Genomic DNA, 27,452 nt, shown 5'->3' on the forward strand with positions numbered 1-27,452 from the left:
AAGGTCTATGATTGCTGGGTTTGCTTGTAAAGTAGTACAAATACTTCTGGAAGCTTTCTAAATGCAGGGAATGGGCCAGGCCCAACCCTGACAAGTGGACAGGGCATCAACAACATAGCTCTTAAAAGAGCGTTTAACAGGGAAAAGCCTCATTAAGGACTGGGTTTTGCTAACTTTACTCAGGCTGGGCATCAACATCTGACATTTAAGCTAAGACTTTCAAAAGCAACCAGTGATTTTAGATTCCTTAGTTGTTAGGTGCCAACAGTTAGGAAGAACTTCCTTACTATGAGGGTAGTTAGGGTTTGGACCTGCCAACCCAGAGAGGTTGTAGGATCTCTATCCTTGGCTGCTGGTATGAGCAGGTTAGATAGACACTTGACTGGGATGGTTTAATCGTGGACAGTCCTGCCTTGAGCAGGGAGGGGGCTTGACTAGATGACCTTCTGTGATCCCTTCCAATGCTACCATGAATGACGCATGCCCCCAGAGGCTGGGGGGGAGGGGCACAGAGACCACCCGCAGGTGACGGTGGTGGCAGCAGGGGCATGGTGGCAGCAAGTAGGGAGCTCCCACGGGCAGCCACAGTGGTGTCAGTGGTGCAGGGGTGGCGGCAAGCACCAACAAGCAGTGGCGGTGGCCAGTGGGGATTAGTGACCGCCTGCAGACGCTGTCACCGGTGTCACTGGTCGGGGGGTGGCAAGCAGCAACTGCCCGCAGGGGTGCACCACCAATCTCAGGAGGTGCATGTGCACCCACATGCACCCCCTACACATTCCCAGTGAATGCTACTATTCTATGATTGTGTGAAATACAGCCACCTGGAGGAAGCCAAAATATCCAGAAAGGACTGAGCTCTGACTATGGCTTGTTACTTAGGAAAATCTTGGTCTCTTTAACAAAGATGGCTGAGAGTCCAAAGCTCCCTTGTAAAGTCCTGTTTACAGCTGTTCTCTTTCCTTTGTCAGATATTTGCAGAAGTTTCTGAACAGCTTTTTCTCTTCTCCAATGTTGTTTGTTCACTTACGGGGTGAGTTTGACTTTAATTTTTGGAAAGATCAATTAAAATGGCCTTCATTTTATTTCATGTTGCCAGCATTCATTGCATTAATTAGTCATATTTGCAGCATTCATATATGGATGTCAGGGGTAAACAGACTTCTGTTAAAATATGAGACCAATGATAAGCATCTCTGTAATTATTTTATGCATATGTGCATGTGGGCATTCACCTTCCTTTGAACCATTAACTAGTATCCGTCACCAAATAAAGGGCACTGGTCTTCATAAACCCATATCAGTCATGCAAATCTCTCTATAGTGTAAGTCTGTCTGTCTGCTAAGTTCTTTTGCTGGCCCCTAAATACAGATTCTTGAATAGAATTTGACACTAAATCTTTAAGTGTACTGCACAGTAAACTTGTCTAACTAGGTACATTTTTTTGCATAACTTTTATTCTCAGATAAGCCTAATTATACTTCGCTGTACCTTTTTATGACACGCAGTATGATTTTGCCCTCCTATGTAAAATATTCCAAACAAAGTCTGACACACACATTATAGCAATCTGACTGTAATTTCCTAAGACCTATAACTGAGCATATTTTGTCCTGACACTCAGCTTACCTTTTTGAATTCAGTTGTCATAATTTCCTTATAGTAAGAGACAGAAAAATCCACTTGGGACTTTATATAACATGATCTGGAATGTTTAAATCTAAAATTAACTTCTTCGATTCATTTTACTTCCCTAAGTCTCTGCCTTCAATGCAGCTGCACATATAAAAGTATAACATCCATACATAAACTTGTGAATTTATGGGCCTGTACTTTATGCATATGCCAAAAAAAGGGAGGATTTTGCAGTCCAGTGTCCTTCTCAGGTTGTTTTTAAAGCTCTTCGTGACTTAAAATGTTATCCCATTTGGTTGGTGTGCATATACTCTCAGCTTTGTGTGTAGGTTGGTTACAATTATGTTTGCGCTACAGTTTGTCAGCTCCAGCAATGAAAGGATTCAAACCTTTTGAAAATTTGATGTCCTTTCCTTTTGTTTGTTCTGCTTCAATTCTGGGCCACAGCACATTAAACCTGGGCTGTCTATTCAGCAAAGTCATGCCTGGAAACAGCAAAAGGTCAAAACTCGGGCCACTGAAATACGGGAATTCATGAGGTCCCCTGAATAGCACAGGCTTCTCCCATCACAGGCACATTGTTGCACTGGTCTGGATTCTGTGTCTTAGTGTTCCCAGCCCCTTGGGGGTTTTGCTTTGCTATGGCTTTGGCAGTAATCCACTCTGCTGAAGGGTGAGATGTTTTCTTAGGAAGCCCAGTCAGCCACCTCCCATTGGCGAGCCTGGGCCAATGTGCATCTTGGCACGTGGAAGTCAGGATCGCAATTCGAATAGCACAAAAGAAATCCAGAACTTGGATTGGGCTCTGGCAGGAAGGCTGGTTCCAGGGCTGGGGCCTTGAAACCACAGAGATCTGGATTCATTTTCCAGCTCTGCCATGAAGCTTTCTACCAGTTAGGCTCTGTCTTCACTATAGTTGAAGGTATGAATATACAGACTACAAACCTGAAATTCACTCTTTTTCTCAGCCAGCTCTTTCATGGTCTCACCTCGTCTATAAATAATTCAGTCCCCAGTTGCTTAATAAGAGGAAAAACATACATTATATTCAATCCTATGTCATATCATAGAATCACAGAAATGAAGGGCTGGAAGGGACCTTAAAAGAACATCGAGTCCAACTCCCCTGCTCTGGGTGGGAATATTGCTGAGATCAAATGATCCCAGCAAGATGTCTGTCCAGTTTCCTTATGATGACTTCCAAGGCTGGGGCTGCACCACCTCCTTGGGAAGTCTAGTCCAGATTCTGGTTCCCTTTACCGGAAAGAAGCTCTTCCTTACATCCAACCTGAAACCATCCTCTGACAGTTTATAGCCATTGCTCCTTGTCCTCCCCTGAGGTGCCCTAGTGAACAGTTTTTCTCCCACCTCCCAATATTCACCCCTTCCATACACACAGATGGCCAATAAGTCCCCCCTCAATCTCCTCTTCCCCAGGCTGAACAGTCCCAGATCCCTTAGTCTTTCCTCATACGATTTGTCCTCCAGGCCCTTAATCATTCTTGTGGCCCTTCTCTGGACCCTTGCAAGATTGTCCACATCTTTTTTGAAGTGCACTGGCCAGAATTGGACGCAGTACTCCAGCTCGGGTGTTTCCAGCACTGAGTAGAGAGGAAGTATCACTTCCCTGCTTGTGGTGCATCAGCTGATACAACCCTGTATGCTATTAGCTTTGTTGACTACAGCATCACTCTGGCAGCTCCTGTTCATCCTGTGATCAACCATAACCCTGAGCTCCCTTTCAGCCATTGTGCTAGCCAGGACATCTCCTCCCCAGATGAAGCCCTCTGCAACTTATCCTTCTTGAACTGGACCTGGTTTCTTTCCGCCCCTCTTTCCAACTTGTCCAGGGCAGCTTGGATCTGCACTTAGAAGATGTCAGTGGAAATATCTCCATCTATGGAACAAAACCAAGATATAGGTGCAAACCCATAATTTGTTCATCTATCTTATCATTTGGGACAGCGGTGTTAAGCTCCCCTCAGGTCCCAGGCTGGATCCAGACTGCAGTGGTTTCTCATAGGATGGATCCAGCCTAGGGCACGGTAATGTCAGCAGTGGCAGTAAGGCAAGTGGCCTCAGGACAGCAGCCCCAGGGCCCTGACTACTTCAGCCATACCCTCAAACTCGGTGGCCAACCAGTAGCCCAGTGGGCAGGATAGAGCAGCACTGTAGGTGAGATCCAGCCTCCAAGTTGGACACATCTGGATTAGGAGATTAAGTATAGATCCAGTCACCGTAGTATTTTAGCACTTATAACATTGCTCATGGGGTACATCCCTATTCTTCTTCCTCTTCATACTGCCCTTTTGTTCTTTTATTCCCTGGATCTTTCTGTTTCCCCTTGTACCAAAGGACTCAGGTCCTTTGTAGGCTGCAGTCAAGAGGAAATCCACAAATCATCACATACTCGAACAGGCTTGACAATGACATCCCATCTCCACGAGAGGAGTGTTTAGGAGGGGCAGAGACAAGCACAACCTAAACACAATTTGTGCATTTCAGATACCATGATCAAAGAGTGACGTTTAAAATCATTCTTAGCCCGTGTTTCACGTTCCTCAGGTCATTTATCCATCAGGACCATTTACCACTTCAAATAACACCTCGCTGGATGAGTTTCTGCTCGCAGAGTTTTGGTTTTACCTGTTTAAAACCAGTCCTTGTTGATCTGTCCTTTCGCTCCGGTCCAATTTCCAATTTTTTTCCTCCAACCTCTGCCCTGAAACATAGAGAAGGAAAAAATGACAAGTTCACTGTAAGCAACAATTCTCTCTCCTTTTCCTTCATGGGTGAACATGCTTCTGTATTTGAATCCTACGTTCATGAAGGGCAATATTTTAAAGTATAAATGCTTAAACTTAAACTCTTACTGCCGTAGTTAAGCATCAAAGTAAGTCATTTTAAGAAATGCAGAATACCCAGAATACTCATTCATTTATTTAATGATCTAACGCTGTCATTAGAACCCAGACTTTAGGATTTGTAAGGTATTGTTTCAACTTTTGAATAAGAAATTAGTATTTCAGGCTAAAGATTTTAACAGAGGTAAATAGTTAGGCATTGAAGTCCATATGTAGGCACCTTAAGTAAAAGAAGCCTGCTTTTCTGAGGCAATGAACATCCATAAACCCTGCTGCAATTACTGAGATCTGCATAGGCACATTCCCTCCAAAAATCACGGAAGTTTTATATTGAGTGTCATCACGTGGACTTAAGTTTCTGACTTTTGATATCCAAATCCATATTTGGGTCCATAACTAATATTATGTTAATGTTAATATTTTTATGTTGAATCTTTTTTATATTTAGTCTTTCAAAGATGCCCTCCTAGTGCAAAATGAAAGCTGATGAAAAATATGAAAATGTCAAATAAATAAAATATTTTTTCCTGGCGTAATTTATAAAACATAAGCAGCTATATAATTTCCAGCATAAGTCTCTTTGCCAGCACTTTATCCATGCACTGCAGCTGTATTTCTGAGTGAATTTCATGGTTTGTTGAAGTATATTCCCAAGATGCCATCTGAGGGGGTTCAGTCTTACCTAAACAACGGATGAAAGCTTCCCACTTATGATCATGGCTATATTTGTTGAGAAAATATGTATTTGCCAATTGATCCCACTGCTTTAACCCTTCAGAGCGTATGATCTGATTCTGAGTCGCTTACCCTCTCCATCAGCCTTTGATGTCTTGACAATTGCTAAGCTACACAAGAAGAGGGCTACAATGACTCTTAAATCTGCTTATATCTTGTTAAGGCAGCTGAGTGCAGTCATCGTAGCAAAGAATATACTCCTGAGGGCCTTTTCTTTCTTTCAGACTGAATTCACCATCTCTGCTGTCACTGATTTCAAGATAGGTGTAGTGCAGTGCAGTGCATTTCCTTACTCAAATGTGGCATTTTTGCTTTAGCACCAAAATGCACTGGTTGTGCCTCTCAGCTTTAATCTTGTTAAGGTTTATTTGCCATAACATTACAAATACATAAAAAGAGCTGCTGCTGCTCAGTGCTCCCTAGGTACCTAGGGACTTATATGACCCAGTATCTGTATATTTGCTAAAACTACCAACTGTAGTTAAAATGCCACGAGCAGAGCTCACAGCTGCAGACGTGAGCCAGTGTTTTGCAAGCGACAACTAACAGCTCAGGGGTTAGACTGATTCACACTAGCTGAGAATCTGGCCTCATGTGTTCAATGAATGCAGTCTCAGGGAATATTGGCAGGGATTTGTCCTCTGGATTTATGGAAAAAATACCTCTTTGGACCTTTTATGTCATGGGCTCATTGCAGACACGCAAAATGCAAGCTGTTGCGTTTAGCTTTGGCTCGTTCCATAAATCACATGGTGTTGTTTCTGCTCCTGGATCTGGGAAATATGTAAGCACCCTCCCGAGGAGATCTGGGAGTGCGCATGTGGAATCCTGTTTCAATAAATACTTATTTTTATGCCTTTGAAATGCTTAGGGCCGACTCTAATCTTTGCTAGCTCACAAAGGCCCCCAGAGGGCCAGTCATCAGCACAGTGAGCTCCAGCCATGACTCCTCTATTTGACATGTCTCTACATGCTGCCTTTGCCATGTCCAAGAGGGAAGGGTGGCAGGATCTGACTATGCCAACTGGCCACTAGCTAAGGGGTAGTTTTCATATGGTAGCATGTGCCACTCTCCAGACCAATATGCAATGCCTAAATAGTGCGAAGGAATCAGAGCAGGACAGAAAATCTGGTCTTCTAAGTCCTGAAGTGATGTTGTAGCCATGATGGTCCAGGAAATGTGTGAGAGGAAAGAGGTTTCATGGGTGATATCTTTTATTAGATCAACTGAATGATTGAGATAGATTTAGACATGCTTTGGGTATCACAGTGCCCTTGACCTTGTTCTCCAGTGATGTAAATCCACTGATTTCAGTGGAGTTACACCAGTATATACTGGAGCAAGTAAGGGTAGGATCAGGCCTCGCAGAGGACCAGCTCTGGTGTGGAAATTGGTGCATTACCTTAGCAGCTGGTTGGGTTCTTGAAGAAAATGGACTGTAGCATACAAACGTGGTGGTTGTTTTGTTTTTTTTTCAAATTCAGGACAAAAATGTATGTAGAGAGCATCTCTGGATTTTAGTGCAGAATGCGATGTAGTGCCCCATAGGCTCTTATTTAAAAAATGAATGCAAATGTAGTAGGGAATGGGTGACCCTGACTAAAATCTGCTTGGAAGATCACCAACAGAGACTAATAGTAAACAGTCAGGTATTGCACTGGGGAGGATGTCTCACAGAGAGCTGTATTCATCATGTCTGCACAGTTGGATAGCAAAGTTAGAACGCATCTAAATCCTTCTAGCAAAGGCATTTCTTAGGTCCCTGCAGCATTATGTAGTAGGGTTTGAGTGTTTTTGTAGCCATAATGGTCTAGGAAAATGTAGAAGAGGCAAGTTTTATTTTTTTCTATCTTATGTTGACCAGCTATAGCCAGGCAAGAGGTGTGACAAGCTTTCAAATATAAAGTACCCTTCTTCAGATGTGAGAAGGAAGGAGATACAGATGAGTTATATTTAGAGGCAGATCCAGGGTCTGAAAAGTGGGGTGTGGGAGCAGCAACTGGTGCTGCAGAAGTGGCTGCACCCATCTGCTCCCAGCCTCCCACCCCCCAAACCACAGAAGCAACACCCAGGGATTATTTTTAAGTCCCAAAGCAGGTAAGAATTCCTCTTCCCTTCTTTCTCAATGCTCTTTCCCCTCCTAGTCCAGCCCCCTCCCCACCCTCTCTAATTATGCCTCTGGATGCAGGAAGGGGAGACTTGCCTGCTGCTGCCACTGGCTCTGCTGCATCTACCCAGCTCCACCCCAGTCTGTGGGGAGCGGGTGCATACAGGACCCAGTTTGGATGGGGATAGCAGGGTGGTTTCCTTCTGCCAGCATCTGCTTCCAGGCTGGAGGGGAGCATGTAAGGTAACCAAATGGTAAAGGAGAAACCTGGTCCCCGTCGCTCCTGCCATTGTCCCCAGCTGAGCCTGGCTCCCTGCACAGCTGCTCGCTATGTCCCCAGTGAGCAGGGGATAGCCGCAACGGTGGGCATGTCTCCACTTTCTGTGCCCAGACATCTAATTACAGAGGAGGAAAGAGGAATGGGAGGGGAGAGGAGGTGTCACTGAGCATGGAGAGCAAGAAAGAGGGTGCCAAGAAGTGGCGGTTACTCCGAGGTATCACAAAAACCCCTTGCCTCTCTAACATAGGAACAGATATACACCTACTGGACTTTGGCCTCTTCTGTCTCTCTAAATAGGAGCTAGCCCTTTTGAAAACAGTAATGGAAATTCTGATTCAAAACCAATGGCATCAATTAAAAGGCACTGTAATCCCTTTCACTGAAATAGTTTTTCAAACAAGTTCTTTCTGTTGAGACTACCTGTTCCAATTATATTAAGGTACAATTCTCTGGTAACCAGATCCCCAGCATGGCTGTATTTGTTATAAAAACAACACATCAGATAATATGGATAAACAAAGCATGATACAAAGGCTGTAATTAAATATCCACACTTCACAGGACATGTGTAACTTGTTTGCAGCCCGTGAACTTTATTGATGGAAAAAAAGAGATCATATTCTTGCTGCTGCTTTGAACATCCACAGTTACCTCCGTTCTCAACCCAGGCATTTTCAACAGCCAGTGTGGTTTGGGAGTAACATAAAGCAACACATTATTATGAAACGATACCCCAGGTAACGAGGATATACATTTATGCAGCAGATTGACAGGTTTATTTCTCCACTGCCCGGGGAAAATCTAGCTGTGAATTACTCCCACGTGATGTGACTGGACAAACACAATTTAGAGAGTCTTCTTGAACTGGATTTCTTTTTTTTATTAAAATTTTTCTGGGTTGCATTCTGCTTGTCAGATTCGACCAGGCATCTGCTCAGATGGAAGGAGCTGGAGGGGCAGGATTCATACAGACTACAATACGTGCAGAATACCAAAAGGGTTGGGCTTTCTAAAATTACATACCATCCATTTGAACTCTACTGCTGACAAACAAGGAGCACTGCAGCTTTAGTGAAGCATTCACTCATCCATGCAGAAGAGGGGTGGTAGAAATGCTGGGAAAATACAGATGCATGGGATTTTTCCGATTTCCGTTAAAATGAAGCAAACCTCCTGTAGAGACCTTGATTCTTTCTAGAAAAAGAAGTGAACTCTGCTACTAATGCAACTAAACCAACTTGCAGTTATTTTTGCAGAGCTTTAAAACTCTGGGTGCTGCCTACCCTACCTAGCACATACAGCAAAGCCTACTTCTATTCCCATCCTAAAGAATGGGCCAGTTACCTGTAGCAGTCTAGACTCAGGGAGAAAGGTCTTGGGGATGTAGAACAGGACGGAGCGTCAAAGTCTTCTCCTAGCATTACAGCAGTATTTCATAGATTTCATAGATTGTTTGGGATGGAAGGGACCTCAAGGATCATCAAGTCCAGCCCCCTGCCCCAGGGGCAGGAAGTCAGCTGGGGTCAAAGGATGCCAACAAGATAAGCACCCAAACGTTTCTTGAATGAGTCCAGTGTTGGTGCCTGCACCACTACTGGAAGGAGCATATTCCAGATCTTGGGGGCACGGACAGTAAAGAAATTTTTTCTTATGTCCAGTGTAAAACAGTCATGGAGGAGTTTCTAACCATTGGGTCCTAGTTTTTCCTTGGGGCGCTCTGGTGAACAGACGTTCTCCCAGATCCTTATGCACACCCCTTATGTACTGATAGGCAGCCACCAGGTCACCCCTGAGCCTGCACTTTTCCAGGCTGAAGAGTCCCATGGCTCTCAGCCTCTCATCATAAGGCCTATTCTCCTGCCCTCTGATCATGCACGTGGCTCTCCTCTGCACCCTCTCAAGCTTTTCGACATCCTTCTTAAATTGTGGAGTCCAGAACTGGATGCAATATCCCAGCTGTGGCCTCACCGAGGCTGAGTACAGCGGGAGGACGACATCCTGGGATTTACTTGAGAAGCATCTCTGTATACAAGCCAGAGTTTTGTTTGCTTTTCCAGCTGCCACATCACATTGGTGGCTCGTGTTCATCTTGTGGTCAATCATGACGCCCAAGTCCCTTTCAGCAGTGGTGCTAACAAGCGTAGCATTGCCGAGCCTATAAGTATGCTGCGGGGTATCTTTCCCCTGAGGTGTACAATACCTTACATTTATCAGTATTGAACGTCATCAGGTTTGTATTCACCCACTTACTAAGTTTACCCAAGTCACCCTGGATCACTAACCAGTCCTCAGGTGTGGACACTATGCCCCAAAGTTGAGCATCATTGGCGAACTTAGCCAGTGCGCTTCGGACACCAATGTCCACATCGTTGATAAAGATGTTAAAGAGAACCAGTCCAAGGACAGAGCCTTGGGGGACACCACTGGTCATGGCATGCCATAATGATTCGCTACCATTGACCACTATCTTAGCTCACTTCTCTGTAAAACAGGGGTGAAAAGGTAAGGGTTTGCAGTCTATATAGGATTAACAGGTTCCTGTTTTTCCCATGGATGCATAGGGTATACTATGAAGGGAAGTACAGTCCTAAGGTAACCACAGATAAAGTGTAGCTACTTCTTTCTTGGCTTATGAAAGTAGAATAAGCCTAGTTACCAAGTGTTCCTCAAGCTCTTTGCTTCTCTGACTACAGGACCTGCTTGCCAGATGCAGTGGAGAATATCCTAATCCCATGAGTTGTTTGATTTACTACTGTTCATGTGGCCTCACATATGTGCATTACAAATATATATGAAACATTTTTTCATATTCACAGATTCACAGAAGTTTAGGGCTGGAAGGGACGTCATGATAGCATCGGGTCCATCATCGGGTCTATTCACGGTATTAAAGAGTACACTACCTTGGTAGGTACCAGAAGCACTTCCAAATAGTCCTACAAGGTATATTCTGGAGGACCTGATCTGAAGCATGCCTTTAATTTCATTGGACTTTAAATCAAATTCTTGTGTAATTTATTTGGAAAGTGAACTGGATTCAAGAGCTCTGATGCTCCATTACCTCTATAAGGATAAGAACAGAACAGTAATACAAATATCTTACACAATTATGCTTGGTAGGCATTTGTTTAGCCTGTAAACATGGTGCAGGAGGAATAGTCTTTTAATTTGGGTGTTTGCAGCATCCGGTACCACATATCTCCAGTCACAGTTGAGACTGCTAGATTGTACCGTAGTACAAATAATAATAGTTCTTCTTAATTGTGAAAAACGATGTTTCTTTGTTCTTCCTTTTTCCCCTGCTGCTTGGCCCATGCTCCCATCACTCCTGCTGCGTGATGGCATTTTCACTAGTTCAGGGAGCAGTGCCAGTTCACAGCCTATTTCAGGATAACTCAGAAACTAATTGCCATTTTCCCGCCATGAAAGTTCCTTGTTTAACATCTCACCCCCAAATGACCTCTGATATGTGCTTCCTTATGGACATGAAAGTCACAATGCTATGCTTATTCACAGAGAGACTGTATGGAGGCTTACAAATTTTCTCACTCGGCAGGGGGAAGGCAACGGTTCAAGATTTTCCCAGAAATTTCAAACTGCATTGTCCTTGACAGGAAAAAAGGAAAGCGAGAAAAGTGAAAAAACCCAACGGGAGTCTTAGAGTTACGCTCTTGACAAAGCATCTGCCAGGACAATGTGGTGAGTCCCAGAAGGCTTCTCAGTAAGGGGCAGCCTTGTCAGTCTCCTGAGTTTTATTTCTACCCTACTTCCCTCACCTGCAGTATACACGGGTGCACACCAGCTGCTCTATATTCCTCATCAACACCCATCTTCTCTATCCCCTCTACACCTATTCAGAAAAACAGAACTCCCTTTCAGATGAGCTTAGCACCAGCAGTTATTCTTACCTGGGCCAGCCCAACTGGAGAGTCTTTGTCTCTGCCCATTGTGTTCAAGTCTGTCAAAGGGCACAGACAAAAAAAAGAACATGCTGATATAATTTGCACCAGCTTTGTATCCCCCCATGAAAGAAACCGGGGTCAGAAACGGACATGCTCCATCATCTGGGAGTAGCTCCCATGAGAGTTAGTCATTAATACCCAGCACCACTTGGTAGCCAGGGAGTAAATAATAGCCTTTAGCAAATTTCTGCCCTCAGATGGACATGGGCAGGTAAAACCTAACAAGTTTAATTTAGATTGGTCGAGATTTACCCTTTGCTTCTTACAGGGGTAATCGTCCATCCGACTGGGTGAAGTTATACTAGCTTCTTGGTTTGCATCATCTGTCACTACTTTTTTACCCTGCTGTAAGGCCAGTTTTAGTCTGTTTGCACCCATAGAGAAAGGAAAGGCAAGCTCACTATATCTGAGGGAAGAAAGCAGGGCCTAAGATGGTTGGCAGAGACAGAAAAATGGCTGATGAAGTTAGAGAAACAGAAGGCAAGAACAGCAAAGGTGCTAAATTTGCCCTGTGGCCATTTATTTTCTTCTTCTTCAGCAATACTAATTATAATAACCAACACAGGCAATCAGTAGGGCTGACACAAGGGGGCATGTGCCCCCCACCTGAGATTGGCCATCGCCAAAGCCACCAGTGGCTCCTGTGGGCAGTCACCGCTCGCACCCCCCCCCCACTGCGGGCAGTCCCCGCTTGCCGCTCGCTAACCCCTCCCCACCGCCAACTGCCACTGGTGGCTGCAAGAGGTCCCCACTCGCCGCTCACTGATGCCTCCTCTGATGCCAGCAGCTGCGGGCAATCCCCACGCACTGCTCGCCACCGTGGTGTCCCCCCAGTCTCGGGAGGCACCAGTCGTTTACGATAACCAAGTTTACTAAGACCCTGGCCTAAAGAGCACTGAAGTCAATAGGAAAACTCTCATTGCTTTTGATGGGTTGTAGTTTGGGCTTAGAAGACTAACCAGCAACCTGCAGGCAGACTTCAGGCCTTTCTTTTTGTTCAAACTCCCCTTCACGGGAGATGGGGCCTTGTTATGAACCCATGTTAGTATACGGCCAGCACTAGCTGGCAGACTGATTAATATGCAGTTCAGAGCTCTCCACAGAATGAGCTTATAAAAGTTTATAAGTAACTTTTCTGGAAGCGTGACAGCGGCTGTAGCCTGAGCAACATCTCTGAGCCAGGCAAATGCCCTCTTCATTCACTGGTGTTTGAATAATTGGAAAATCGTTCACCCATTACTATTTTATGACCACAGCTACAATCCTACCCTGAGTTGGCGCAATAACTGAAGGTGCTTCGTTTCCATTTAATAGGATGAAAACCATGTGGCCGTGAATCCTCTGGTTGTCTGCACTGCCTCGGACAGGGGGCTGTTTCCTGGATTTGATCAAGTGTGCTACAGTTCAAATTGATGGTAATGCTCATATCTCATTTCTGCAAACAGAACTCTGCCTGTCTGAGGTTGTGAATGCCCCCCTCTTCCTTGCTTCTCTCTCCCATTGCCCATATTTATTAGTAATATTGCCCATTGGAGGCTAGACTTTATAAACAGCCTAGATACAGTTCCTTTGCCAGAGTGTTTGCCATTGAACTGTAGTTGCAGCACAATAATCCAGCTTTTTATCTAGGATTGTCTATCACATTCATCATCATGATGTATAAATGTGTGTGCCAGAGAGAGAGAAACCAACATAACTCTCAATGCAACTGCAGCTGTAGAGATACTGTGAGAACCTCTGTGATGTTTATATGCATGTAGGCCTGCAAACATGCACCTTCTGGTAAATCTTTGTAGAGACTGTGATGTTAATACACCAAATCATTCTCTTTTCCCCCATTTTACTTTTCCATAGCCCATTATAGTCCTGCCCCTCTCACGATTTTTTTTCCCATATGCTGTTTCACAATATTTCCAGTCTGTATCTCACAGAACATTACGGCTTTATTGCTAAGGTAGCATCCTCATCCTCTAACCAACCACCTGTTAATTAAAACCTGTTAGTTGGCTTTGTTAGAGTTACCTCTTAAATACCTCTTCCTTCTCAGCATGTCATTTCTTGCCTCTAGCTGGCTTATGATTCCAGCCTCCATTGCTTACAAGATTTTCAAACTAGCACATTTGTGCTTTCTCCCAGTGATACCCCTTGCATTTGAGAAGCGTGGTGGACTACAGGTTTTACTCTAATATTTCTAGGCCAACGATGTTCACTTTGTTATAATGCTCCATGATTCTGTTGATCTCACTGGCCTGTGCGCGGAGAATATAGGGGTAAGCGCAGGCCTGGGTACCCGTGGGAGGAAACACGATGAAGGTCCAGCATCAACAGCTTGAAATAGTTTTGTTGAGATGTCAAAAAAGGTGGGGATTTCAGGTAGCAAGAAGGAGATGTCTGGAGGAGACTGAGATAGACCTGACAATGGGAGAGCAAGCAGGCTCCTGTGGAGCTCCTGGGAGCATCCAGAGAGTGAGATGAGTGAGTATCTGTGGATTTGGGGCTCAAAACCTGGAAAGACTGAAAAGGGAACAGCTGAGTGAACAGCACCTTTTAGGCTGGACTAGGGAATGCTTAACTCCTTTGAGGGACCAGAGAACCTCTGGCTGGATGTCTTGTTTTTGCCCCACTAAATGCCTCTACTGAAGAGACTGCCTACTTTGCTGCTTGAAACATTGGGTTGTTCTGGGTCTCCCTAACAAGAAGCAAAGTCCCCCTCTCAGGAGCAGAACTGGATGCCTGCTTTTTGTGTCAGGGACACAGAGTATGAGAGAGACCAAAAAACCAGGGTCGCAGAGTGGGAAGGAGCCTGGGCTCCCCTCCTGCTCTAGCAGCCATATCTGGGCTGGCTTCAGGAGACTCTCAGAGACCAGACAAAGCCATTCTGCTGGAAGGCATTTTGTGACAGCAGGGTGCTCCCATAAAATCCTGCAAGCCTACCTTTAAACACCAGCTTAACTCTCCTTTTGCTGGGGTGCCTGCAGCAAACTAGACATTGGTTCAGCTGCTGCTGTGCTAAGAACCTCCTTTATTAGACTAACCAATATGGTCCCACTGTTTCCTTGTAATCCCCCATCTGCTTTATGGTCTTTGATTATAAGCTTCTTGGAATAAGAGCCATCATATGGCTCCGGGGTTGTACAGTTCTTAGAACAGTGAAGTCCTGATGCATGGTTACCTTTCTCAGCACTACAACAAAGAGTATTTATGAGTTAACTGGGAGTTCAATGTCTCACTCAGTGGTGCTCAACATATCTGACTCTGTGAGCTGGATGATTGGTACGGGGCCAGTCCGCAGAGCAGATCCTGCATGTGGGGATGCACCATAGGCTGAATCCAGCATGGGGTCAGAGCATGAGGCTGGTCTCTGGGTGAGATCCAGCATGCTGGCCTACCCCAACACGTTGGGATCTGGCTGTGTACCAGCCTGACCCTGCATGCACAGATCCAGCTGCAGAATGACTCTGTACTCCAACACGATCTAACACGTAGCATCGCATCACCTGGCCTGCAAAGCTTTCCACAAGTCTGGAAATGTGGCAACAGGGAAGTGGCACTCAACACTACCACCACTCACCAATGCCAAATTTCCAGATCTGTGGGGAGGCCTATGGGCTGGACATCATGACTCCACAGTCCAGATCTGGCATGCGAACTAGAGTCTGAATATCACTGGTCTAATGTACATTAGATGAAATGTATCCCTGGTGCGCATCTGCTGATTTCAATATAAGCTCAGAGGTAAATTTGTCCATTAATATATTTACTCATTTGGCAAAGGACCATTAACTACTCCTCAACGCAGAGCACTCTATCAGGCCTCACTAGAGCAATAAAGGGAGTTTAGGCCACACCTTTTCACTGAGAAATCATTAAATACAGGTCATATGTTACTTTTGAGGATGCCTGTAGCTGTGCATGTCTGAACACATTTATCACAATATCCTTTTGAGACATTAATCATCCCAATTAAGTCACCACCTAATTAAGAGCCCACTTTTTAATGAAAAGAAAGTGTGAAAAAGACTGAGGTAGAGCTACATGTTAGCTCTCCACTGAGTAGGAATCAACATATAAACTGGAGATTTGCTTTCATCCCTCTTATCTTCTTTTCTGGCAGAGCACCTTCTAAAGTACAACTCACAATGGAATTAGAGCCAGCTCAACTGCTTGAAGACCCTGTCTTGACTAAAATGGTCCATGTTCAGTCGGACTGGCTAGTGTAGATTGAAGCCTTTCTGCTATGAACATGTTGCAATAAATAAATGCTCCATTTTTGATCCTCTAATCACCAGAAAGGGATTGTGACTGAAGTTTTCCAAGTTGCTTAGGGGCAGATCAGTTGGAAAAAAAGGGATTATTTTTGTACCTTTTTTCCACTCTTTTCAGAAAGGCCTAACAATTGAAACACACTTGGAAAGGTTTCCAGAAGGAGCTGTTGCAGCTTGGAGACGTGCATGTAGCCATCATCCTGCCCCCAGCTGGAATAATTTAAATTCTCTCTGGCTGTGTGCAGACACTTGCTTTCCAGTCCAAGGCTGCTCCAGGAAGTTGTGGGGACAGGAAGGTAGTGGGGATTGGAGAATGAAAACCAAAATCTTGGCTCAGGTGGCAGCAGCGGTGGGAGTATGTAGGGTCTACCAGTGGTCTGGGAAGGAAAGCAGCTAGGGGTGTTGGAGTCAGTGGCAGTTCTCTACTACCAAGACATTTGGCTTCATCTCCCAATCCCCAACCTTTCCTCCCTTTCTAGGTTTCAGCATGGGTCTGGTTGGAGGACAGAGGCATGACTAGTAGGAAGCGCTCCCCAGCCCTAATCAAGAACCCCAGCAAGGTCAATAGGGTTTTGTGGCTGTAGTGTAGACCTTCCGCTGCAGGGTTTCCAGCCCCAAATCCCCCGAAGCTCTCTCCCCCTCCAGCAGAGAGCACGAGTTGATTGGAGCTGGAACATCTGGCACTGGTGGGGATCCAGGAGTAGCACCGGGGTCTCACTGGACAGCTGGCAGACTAGCATTTGGCCTGCCAGGTGTCCACCCAATGACCTCTCGCTCCCTTCCTCAGGGACAAGGGGGAGAGCAGAGCACTGCCCCATGCCCCTAGTGAAACACTCTGAAATAGTACCTCATATCAAGAGGTGCTATTTTGTAGTATTTTAGCATCTTTAAGCACATTTCAAAGGGCCTATATTTGTCTGTATTTTACCCTTTGAAACAATCCAAAGGCATTCCTTTCAAAGCAGTTGGCTCTCACCTGAAAATCCAACATATTGCCTGCTTCATTCAGACAGTTAAATATCTTTGAAAATCTGGCCCTTAGGAACCCACATTTCATTGAAAGTCTATAGGTCTTAAGTTTCTAAGGCACAGATACAAAGCCCCAGAAATCAATGGAAGTCAGGCACCTAAGTATCGTTGAGAATCTAAACCTAAGTCATATTTGAAAATGGGACTTGGACTTTTAAGTCACTGAGATGCCTTTGAAATTTTTAACCATGACTCAGAAGGATGGTGAGGATTGAAGCTGTGCATTTACTTACACCGTTACTAACAGTAAGGAATTATCTGTGGCCTTGATTCAGCATAGAATTTAGGCCTAAAGCATGCCTAAGGATATGTCAAAAGTCCTTCTTTAGATATGTAGGAAGTCGGATAAAAAATAAGAGAAATGTAGGACCCCTTTAGAGCAAAATGGGACAGCTGATAACCAACTTGCAGGACAAAACCAAACTCCTAAATTAATACTTTGTGTATTCCACCAGTCTAAGGGTGTTACCCTGCCTCACAAAATACAAGGTGATCAAAGTGGGGGTGACCACTCACCCATAGTTGGCAAAGATCTCATGAGGGAACATCTGGAGAGGATGGATATCTACAAGTCAGCAGGACCAAATGAACTACACCAGAGAGCACTGAAAAAATTGGCTGACATCACTGAATGACCAATGGCAAAGCTACTTGAAAACCTGTAGCACTTGGAAGAGGGTCAAGATGACTGGAAGAGAGCCAATGTGGTGCCTATCTTCAAAAAAGGAAGGAAGGAGGACCCAGATAATTACAGGCCAATCAGTTTGAACTCATCCCTGGAAAAATCCTGGAAAAAATTATCAAAAAATCCATTAGTGCTAGGCTAACTGAAGGTAGCACTCTAAAAGATAGCCAACATGGCTTAATTGTGGGCAGGTCACCCTTGACCAACCTCATTTCCTTCTGTGATCAGGTAACATGCCAATTGGATACGGGAGATGAGGTTGATGTCATATACTTGGATTTCAAAAAGGCCTTTAATTTGGTCTCCCATGACACCCTCATGGTAAAATTGGGGAACTGCAGCCTCAACAACTAAATGGTGCGGTGGCTAGATAACTGGCCCAGAGAATATTAATAGTTGGAACTGAGTCGATGTGGAGCATGGTGATCAGTGGTGTCCCTCAAGGTTCATTACTTGGACCAGTGCTTTTCAACATATTTGTTAATGATTTGGATTTGGGTATTAAAAGCATACTGGCTAGTTTGCAGAGAACACCAAATTATAGGGGAGTGCAGTCATGCTGGAGGATAGGCTGACCTGGACAGGCTAACAAGGTGGATGGATCAAAACCTGATGATGTTTAACACCGAAAAATGTAAAGTGCTCCATCTGGGGAGAAATAATCTGCAACACACTTACAGGCTTGGCAGTGCTACGCTTGCTAGCACCACAACTGAAAGAGACCTGGGGTCATGATAGACCACAGAATGAACATGAGCCACCAATGCAATGCCATAGCCGGTAAAGTGAATAAGACACTGGCATACATCTACCAATGCATCTCAAGCAAGACTAAAGATGTCATCCTCCCACTATACTCAGCTTTGGTGAGGCTGTAGCTGGAGTACTGCATCCAGTTCTGGGCACCACACTTCAGGAAGGATGTGGGGAAGCTTGAGAGAGTCCAGAGGAGGGCCACATGTATGTTCAGAGGTCGGGAGAGCAGGCCATATGAAGAAAGACTGAAAGATATGGGGCTGTTCAGCCTGGAGAAGAGAAGACTTAGAGGGTATTTGGTGGCAGCCTATAAGTAAATCAGGGGCACACATCAGGGCCTGGGGAGTATCTGTTCAACAAGGCATCCCAGGAGAGAAGACAAGGAATAATGGTCATAAATCACTAGAAGATTGCTTTAGATTGGACATAAGGAAAAACTTCTTTATGGTTCAAGTGTTGAGGGTCTGGAACAGACTCCGCCCAGAGGTGGTATAATCACCTACTCTGGAAATGCTCAAAAAACATCTGGACACTCACCTGACTGGGGTCATCTGACCCCAGCAGTCTTTCCTGTTCAACACAGCGGGGCTGGACCTGATGGTCTCATGAGGTCTCTTCCAGCCCCTAACATCTATGAATCTATGAATCCTTAAGTCTATCCCTCTCCCCACTGAAGTGAACAGGATGAAAGCATACTCTTACCTATGCATTTAAATGCATTGCTAAGTGGGCCTACTTTGTTATGGCACCTGCCACCCCGATGCCTATCCTGTCTCTACCGTGATTTTACAGCAATGGCTGTTCTAGTTTTAAAACCCACTTAATTTCCAGAAGCATTCATTATTTCATCCCTGAGTGAACTGTGTTGCTGATCTTCTTAGCAAGAGAAACGTTTGACCCGTCTGTGTGAATATTTGTCCATTCCATTTTAGACTTCTACAACAGTATTAATTAACCTCACTGAGAAAAGCTTTCACTCATGGATTTTAAGAGTTCAGATGCTTCAGAACAAATAAACTGGGTAAGAAATTCTGAGGCATTTGAATAAAAACCTGTAATGAGAGGAAAGAGTTGTTGACTCAGATAATGTGCACATTTCTCTCTCTACTGATCTTGCCCTATACAGTGTGTGGTTAATTGCTTCACAAAGGTTGATAATAACATCTGTGTAAGAATCATAGAGATGCAGGGCTGGGAGGGACCGCTGCCTGAGGCAGAGTAATGCCTGTCCAAACCATCCTACACAATCCATCATCTAAACTCTACATAAGACTACCCTCAACCCTGACACAACATACACCTAACATCCTAAAGCAGGGAACTGTGGCAGCCAATATCGTGCTTCAATGAAATGTTGTCAATATATGCTCAAGAGATCCCAGGTAGAGGGCCATGGCCCCCGCTACAGAGGAAGGCAAAAAAATCCTGCACTCTGTACCAGTAAAATAGAGTAAAATTCCTTCCTGATCCCAAATATGGCAGGCGGTCTGACCCTGAGTAGAGGCAAGACTCTCTAGCCAGCAATCTCCAGCTTTGGCCCCAGCAGAAGCATTGGCACACCCCAGTCAAAGTCCCCAGCCTTAGCTGTAGCCAACACCCAACACCTCTGAGAAAGGCTTAAAAACACCTGGACACATGTAGCAGAAAGGGGAGGAGGGACAAGCAGCAAAGCCCAGAAGCACAGGGCATTCCCACAGTAGAACATAGGGATAGCTGCACCTAGCCCATCCGCAACTAGTGCCTGCCCAGCCTCCTCTTGAACACCTCCAGTGATGGAGAGTCCACAACTTCTCTAGACATCTATTGTACTGCCTCACTGTTTGAACCATGAAGGAATTTTTTTTCCCCAGAAGTCCAATCTAAACTTACTTTGCTGCAACTTCAAACCATTGGTCTGTGTCCTCCTTTCTGCAGCAAGAGAGAAAAGATGCTTTCCTTCTTCTTTACGGCAGCTCTTCAAGTATTTGAAGACTGGTATTGTGTCCCCGCAAGCTGAATGCCTAGCTTCTTCAGCCTCTCCTCTTATGAGTTGTTTTCCAAGCTCTTTATCTTCTTTTTGCCCACCTCTGGACCCTCTCTAACTTCTCCATGTCCTTGGTAAAATGTGGAGCCAAGAACTGTACATCGTACTCCAGATGAGGCCCAATCAGTGCTGAGTAGAGAGGCACTGTCGCCTCCCGTGTCTTGTACCTAATGCTTCTGTTGATGCAACCCAAAACCACATCTGTCTTTTGTGTGGCTGCATCATACTGCAGACTTTTATGCAGTCTATGGTCTACCAGGATTTCCAAGTCCTTCTCCATAGAGCTGCCATCCAGCCAGGTGTTCTCCATTTTGTATTTGTGTTTTTGATTATTCCTCCTGAGGTGCAGCACCCTGCAATTTTTCAGATTGAACTTCATCCTTCTAGCTCTAACTCAACTTTCCAATTTGTTGAGATCCTATTGAATTGCACTCACATCCTCCAGCATTTTTTCAGTCCTTCCCAGTGTGGTGTCATCCACAGACTTGCTGAAGATGCTTCTGATGCCAGCATCCAAATCATTAATAAACACATTGAATGGCACTGGGCGCTGTGGGATTCTGCATGAAACCTTCTGCCATTCTAACATGGACCCTTTGCTTGTGGCTATTAAATCACTTATATATTCACGCTGTAGTAGTTTTATCTAGCCCACGTTTCTCCAGTTTGAAGGTATTGTGGGACCTTGTCAAAAGCCTTCCTGAAGTCCAGATATACTGTATCCACAGCTTTTGCTTCATCCACCCACATAGTTATTTTATCAAAGAAGGAGATCAAGTTTGTTTGGCACATTTTGTTTTTCATAAATCCATGCTGGCTGCTCGCAATCGGCTTTTCTTCCTCCGGCTGCTTGCAAATGGCCCTCCTTAAGATATGCTGCAGAAACTTCCCAGGTCTTGAGGTAAGGCTAACCAGTCTATAGTACCCCAGGTCCTTTGTTTTGCCTTTTTTAAAGAGTGACACTATGCTAGCCCTTTTCCAGTCCTCTAGTCCCTGGCCTGTTTCCCATGGACTTCATGAAGATCATTGCCAAGGGCTCCAAAATCTCCTCTGCTAGCTCCTTCAGGACCATGGGATGAAGCTCATTTGGCCCTGCTGACCTGAATTCATGTAGATCCAACAAAACCTCTCTGGCTGTCTCTTCTGTTATCTCCTCCTTCAGCTTCCCCCCTTCCTTATCCAGAGAATCTCATTAGGTGTCTGGCTGTAGCTGAATTTTTCCGTGAAGACTGAGGCAATGTAGCTGTTAAGTATCTCCACCTTCTTTGCATCTTCAGTTAGGAAATTCCCCAGACTTGTTAACAGAGGGCCCACAACTTCCTTGGTCCTTCTTTTCTGGCCAACATACTTATAAAACCTCTTGTTGTTGCCCTTAACTTCCTTTGCCAGGTGCAGCTCATTCTTTATCTTTGCCTTCCTGATTTAGTCCCTGAAGGATTTGCTGTTTCCTGGTATGCATCCTTTGTGACCTGCCCACTCTTCCATTGCCTGCATGCTTTCTTTTTGCATCTGAGGCATTTTAGAAACTCCTTATGCAGCCACATTGGTCTCTTGCCATTCTTCTTGTGCTTCCATTATATCATGACAGTTTCTTATTGGGATTCTAATACTGTGCCCTTTCGCAGCTACCAGTGCTCCTGGTCTCCTTCCCTCTATCTTACCATGACAACATTCCTATTAACTCCTTGAGTCAGACAAAATCCACCTGTTTGAATCAGCATTGTATCTTCAGATTTGGATTTGGCCACATCGAATTGGGACAGTGATCCGAATCAACGAATCAAATCACTGTCCCCGATTCAGGTCGAATCCGAATCCAAATCAAATATGGCCCATTTCACGCACCCTTATTGGTCAGGGCAAGATCCAAGATACATGGTGCCCTGGTTGTATTCTCCACTTTCTGGAACAGAAAGTTGTCCTCCACAAAATTTGGGAATCTGCTTGACATTTTATGTTTGGCTGCATTGTTCTTCCAGTAGATGTTTGGAAGATCGAAGTCTCCCATCAGTACAATTCCATAGCTTTGTCACCTGTTTGTAGAGTGCCTCATCTACCTCCTCTTCCTGATTTGGTGGCCTATAATAAATCCCCACCACTATATCAGTGCTGTATTTTTTACCTTTCATCTTCACAAAAATGCATTGTGCTTTGCTGTCTTCTTCCTCCTGAACCAGGGAACAAGCGTATCTGTTTTTGACATACAAGACAACACCCCCAATTTTTATCTCAACTCTGCTCTTCCAAATAGAGAGTGACGCTTAATGTTGACATTCCAGTCATAAGAGCTGTCTCACCAGGTCTCTGTGATGCCAATCAGATCATAGGTCTTTTCACAGGCTGCAGCTTCCTGCTTATCTTGTTTATTCCCCATGCTTTACACATGCATCTTATGTATTTTGCATTTTGACCTACTCACTTCCCTTTTGCACCACTTGTTGTGGTCCTCTCTTGCCTTTTCCCAGAGTTGAGTTGTTTCTTCAAGTCTTTTCCCCTCTGGACTCTGTGATCTGTGGCTGGAGGGTTTTTATCACCATTCCCCATGTAACCTAGTTTAAAGTCCTTCTTACTAGTTCGGCCAGATGACACCCAAAGATGCTCTTCCTGATTTTCATCAGATGGATCCCAACTCTTGATATCGGCCCTCCTCCCATATCTGCCCATTGTTGAAAAAGCTGAAGCTTTCATGTTGACACCACCACCTCAGCCATGCATTTTCAATTCCGGGACATAATGGTCTCTGCCTAGACCCTTGCAGAGGAAGAAATGATAAGAATGCCACTTGTTCTCCAAGCTCCTTAATCCTCCTGCCAAGAGCCCCATAGTCACCTCGGATCTGCTTAGTGTCTTTCCTGGCAGTATCGTTGGTGCCTACAGGAACAAGCAGGAAGGGGGTAGTGGTCTGAAAGATGGATGAACTTTGGCAGTCTCTCTGTGACATCCTGAATTCAGGCTCCAGGCAGGCAGCACCGCCCCCTCCCCAGGCCCCCACATCTGGAGGATAAATTGGTGACTCTGTCTCCTGCAGAAAGGAGTCAGCAACCACCACCACTCTTCTCTTTCTTCTTGGTGCAGTGGTCCTGGAGCCCCTCGGGGCCTTACACTTCCTGCTGTCTAAGCTGCAGCCTCCTCTGCCTCATGCCTGCAGATGTCCACCTCTCTGCTTCTTCCTCAGGTAGTCTACCACTGAGTGCTTGAAAGCAATTGCTGACTTCAATCCACTGCTCTTCAAATCTGAGTACTCACCTTCTTTGAGTAGTTCCATACTGCTTCAGATGTAGAGGCACATACTTCTCCTCATTGCCCTTTGGCCCTTCCAGTAGCAGCCTCTCATAACTTTTGTCCAAGTAAAATTCCTGTTCCAGAAGTGGGGAGAAAATCAAAGAGAAAAAAAGAGAGAGAAGAGGGAGCTGCTTATCCCGAAATAACTACTCTCCGCTTACTGCTCCGCTTACTCCCCTCTCTTCCCCAAGGGCTGCCAGAAGGATTCCAAAGCATTTTAAATAGAAACTTAGGCTTCAGTTCAGCAAAAGTCATGCCTGCTAAACTAATTGTCTGGGCACATAGTTTGCTTTAATAAGCTTCAGTGGAGTTTAAGTACAGGATTGAATTCTTTGAGGAACAGGGATGGAATTAATCATGAATTGTGATCTCGGGATTTAAGTGACAGATTACTTAAAGCCAATATGGTATTCCCATTGACTTCAGTGGGCTTTGAATTGGGCCCTTAAGTTCCAAAGCTGTAATCTGGCCCACCCTAAATCTTGAACACAGCAGTGTTGGACCACCTGGGCTTAGAGGCTAGAAGGTACAGTTTGCCTCATATGAAACATTCAAGGGTCATTGTTTCCTGTTTTGATCTGTCTTCATTCACAGATTCAACATCTTGGTGAACCACTCCATGTACTAGCATAAGGTGGAGCCTTCTGTGCCAGTTGCAGAGGTTGGTTGGTTGGCTGGTTTGTTTTAGGCCAGGGAAGAGCACTTATCCTTTTTTATTCCATTTTCACAGATTTTTACCGACCAAAATTAAAAATACGATGCCTCATCAGATATAGAAATGCTGGGAAATGTGCTATTCATCTTCTAACTGTTGTTTTCACCTCATCTAATTACATAACAGTTAGGAAAGATGAAATCAGAGAGATGAAGACTTTTTCTGATGAGACGTTTCAGGCCGGCAGCCTCTAAGTGCTTGCTGGGAAAAGTAGCCAAAACACCGAGTTTATCTTATAAAAAAGTGCCACAGGCTTTTTAACACCTTCAGGAGGAAAGTGTGTCAGGTTTATGTCTCTTGGAGAAGAAAAAAGAGCTGGAAACGAAGTGTTATAGACACAGACGTAGGCTGCATTTGAATGTCATAAGAGCATCTGGTGATAAACACAGGCTCACCATGGTTGAAACATTTATCCTGGTTTTAAACATGAGTGCAAGACTTCCTGAGTGCAGAGAAACCCACAGAAGTGGAATGTGAATGTCCACAGCTCACACTATCATTAAAGAAATTCAAGCAAGAAGCTGGCAGGCTCAAAGTGGTGCCCTTATTAAAACCTGGCTTGCTGTTCTCTCTCCTGCCTGTGTTTGTGACTTGAGCTTTCTGTTCTTTTTTTCTTTTTTTTAGCAGAGCGCAAAAGTCAAAGGGAAAAATAGACAAATCTTCTCAGAAGAAGCCTGTCCTCACTGAAGGGGTTTGTGGGCCAAGAAGGCTTGATGCATAACTACTTCCACCTCAGTGACATTAGCCTCTACAGGGGGCTGCCTCTGCAGGAGTGGTTGTTTTTCATCATCATTAATAGAATCAGCGATGAAAAAGCTGGCGGGTCAGAGACAGACACAGAAGATAGCCAAGGGGATGTCTGATCTACTGAGGGGGTAAGGAAAGGAAGGTAGGAAAGTCATTCACAGGGTCGTAGCTACCTTTTTTATTCTCTGCTTGTTCTGTAACAGTGCCATCTGGCAAATCAGTCTAGGAGCTAGAAAAGGAAGATCTGCCTTGACCATAGGTGAGGCCTCAGCCATTTCACTTGACAGCTCTGTCTCTCTGCCTGGGTGTCCAGGGGCAGGTCTGAAAGAAATGTATCCACCTAAGGATGAGTATAATTCCCTAAATACCTTTTTAAATTCTTACTTTCAGGGATTTTGGAACAGGACTGCTTTGTACCATGTAGACTGATAATATCTGGCATGATAGGGCTTTTAGGAATGACCATCACATAGATTCTGATTCCTCTTCTTCTCCTGGACCTGGCTTTGCATTTCTGTTTGTTCTGCTTGTTTCCCTTTGTGCATCGTGGCCCCTGATAATATTGTCTCTTGGAGGATCTTGTATGCACAGCACCTTAGGCCCAGAGAGAAGCTCATTTGTGATCCCTGCAGTGGGAATTGGGTATCAGAGCCTTCCATATGTATCCAGGTGAATCAGAATATGCCTGTTTAACCCACAAACAGAAGCAGTTGGCTTACAGTACAGGGGTAGGAAGTCTCATTCTGTGACTAGGTGGATTGGAGATGGGACAAAAAAAAGCCACTACAGAAACCTACATCAGTGCTTTTCATAATCTGAACTTTATACAGGCATGGTTCCCATGCTTATATCCCTCCATTCTTACATAAAATGGCTGCCACTAGGCATGTCTGAACTTGTACCATAAGGAAACAATTACCCCTGCATGCTGGGCAGACTTGGGACCCCCAGCATGCATGCTGGGACTCGTTTCTTTTTGAACACCTGTTTCATACTATTTAGTAAGCTATGTGCTGGCTGTGCTTGCACTAGAGCCAGAGTCAACCCTAGGGGGTATTTGGTCCTGGAGCAAATCAGCCTGTGCAGGGCCCCCTTAACATTGCATAGGGCCGTGGTACACCCACAAAGGGGGGCAGGTCTCTGTGCTTTTTCTGCGGTGCAGGGCTGAGCAGCCAGCTCCAGGCAGGCCCCATGGGAGGGGCTTCGGCTGCTCCACCTGGCTCTTCAGGGCTTCCGCAAAGTACAGGGCCCAGGGCAGTCAACCCGACTCACCGTACTCTAGGGACAGCTCTGATTAGAACAGTAGTTTTCAACCCTGTTTCATTTGTGGACCCCTAAAAAATTTCAAGTGCAGGAAAGGGCCCTTTGGAAATTTTGAGTGGAGGTGTAGACCCCTATGAATTGTTAAGCATGAATATAGTTATAGGTTAGGGGCTGACCCTCTCGGCAGCACAGAGGCAGAGAGAGATCTTGGAGTCAGGATTGACTCCAGGATGAATATGAGTCGCCAATGCAATGAAGCAATAGGCAGATCCAACCACACCCTGTCATGCATCAACAGGGGCATCACTAACAGGTCCAGAGAGGTCTTGCTCCCCCTCTATGCGGCGCTGGTCAGGCCACAGCTGGAGTCCTGTGTCCAGTTCTGGGCGCTGCACTTCAAGAGGGACGTGGAGAACCTGGAGAGGGTCCAGAGGAGGGCCACTCGTATGGTTGAGGGCCTCCGTGGCCAGCCCTATGAGGAGAGGCTGAGGGACCTGAATCTCTTCGGTCTCCACAAGAGGAGACTGAGGGGGGGTCTTGTGGCTGCCTACAACTTTATCAGGGGCCACCAGCAGGGACTTGGGGAAAGTCTGTTCACCAGGGCCCCCCTTGGAGTCACCAGGAACAATGGCCACAAGCTGAGGGAGGATAGGTTTAGGTTAGATATTAGGAAGAACTACTTCATGGTAAGGGTGGCCAGAGCCTGGAATAGGCTTCCCAGAGAGGTGGTGCTCTCACTTTCCCTGGAAATCTTCAAGAGGAGACTGGATAGGCACCTGGCTGGGGTCTTAGGACCCCTGCCACCCCCAGTGCTCCTTCCTGCCCATGGCGGGGGGTCGGACTCGATGATCTGTCTAGGTCCCTTCTGACCTAGAGGCACTGGGGTCCTTGAGGGCAGAGCAACTCAGTGTCCAGGACGAGTGGTCGTTCCTCAAGGAAACGATACTCACGGCCCAAGGGGTGTCCATCCCGACAAGAAGCAAGGGGGGCAGGAGTGTCCGGAAGCCCCCCTGGCTCACCAAGGGCGTCCGGGACTGCCTGCTTGCCAAAAAGGCGGCGTACGCCCGGTGGAAGGGGGGTGAAATCTCCAAAGAGGAGTATACCT

This window comes from Gavialis gangeticus, unplaced genomic scaffold (genome assembly GCF_001723915.1).
Source record: "Gavialis gangeticus isolate Ggan-Ray unplaced genomic scaffold, GavGan_comp1, whole genome shotgun sequence".
Taxonomy (NCBI): domain Eukaryota; kingdom Metazoa; phylum Chordata; order Crocodylia; family Gavialidae; genus Gavialis; species Gavialis gangeticus.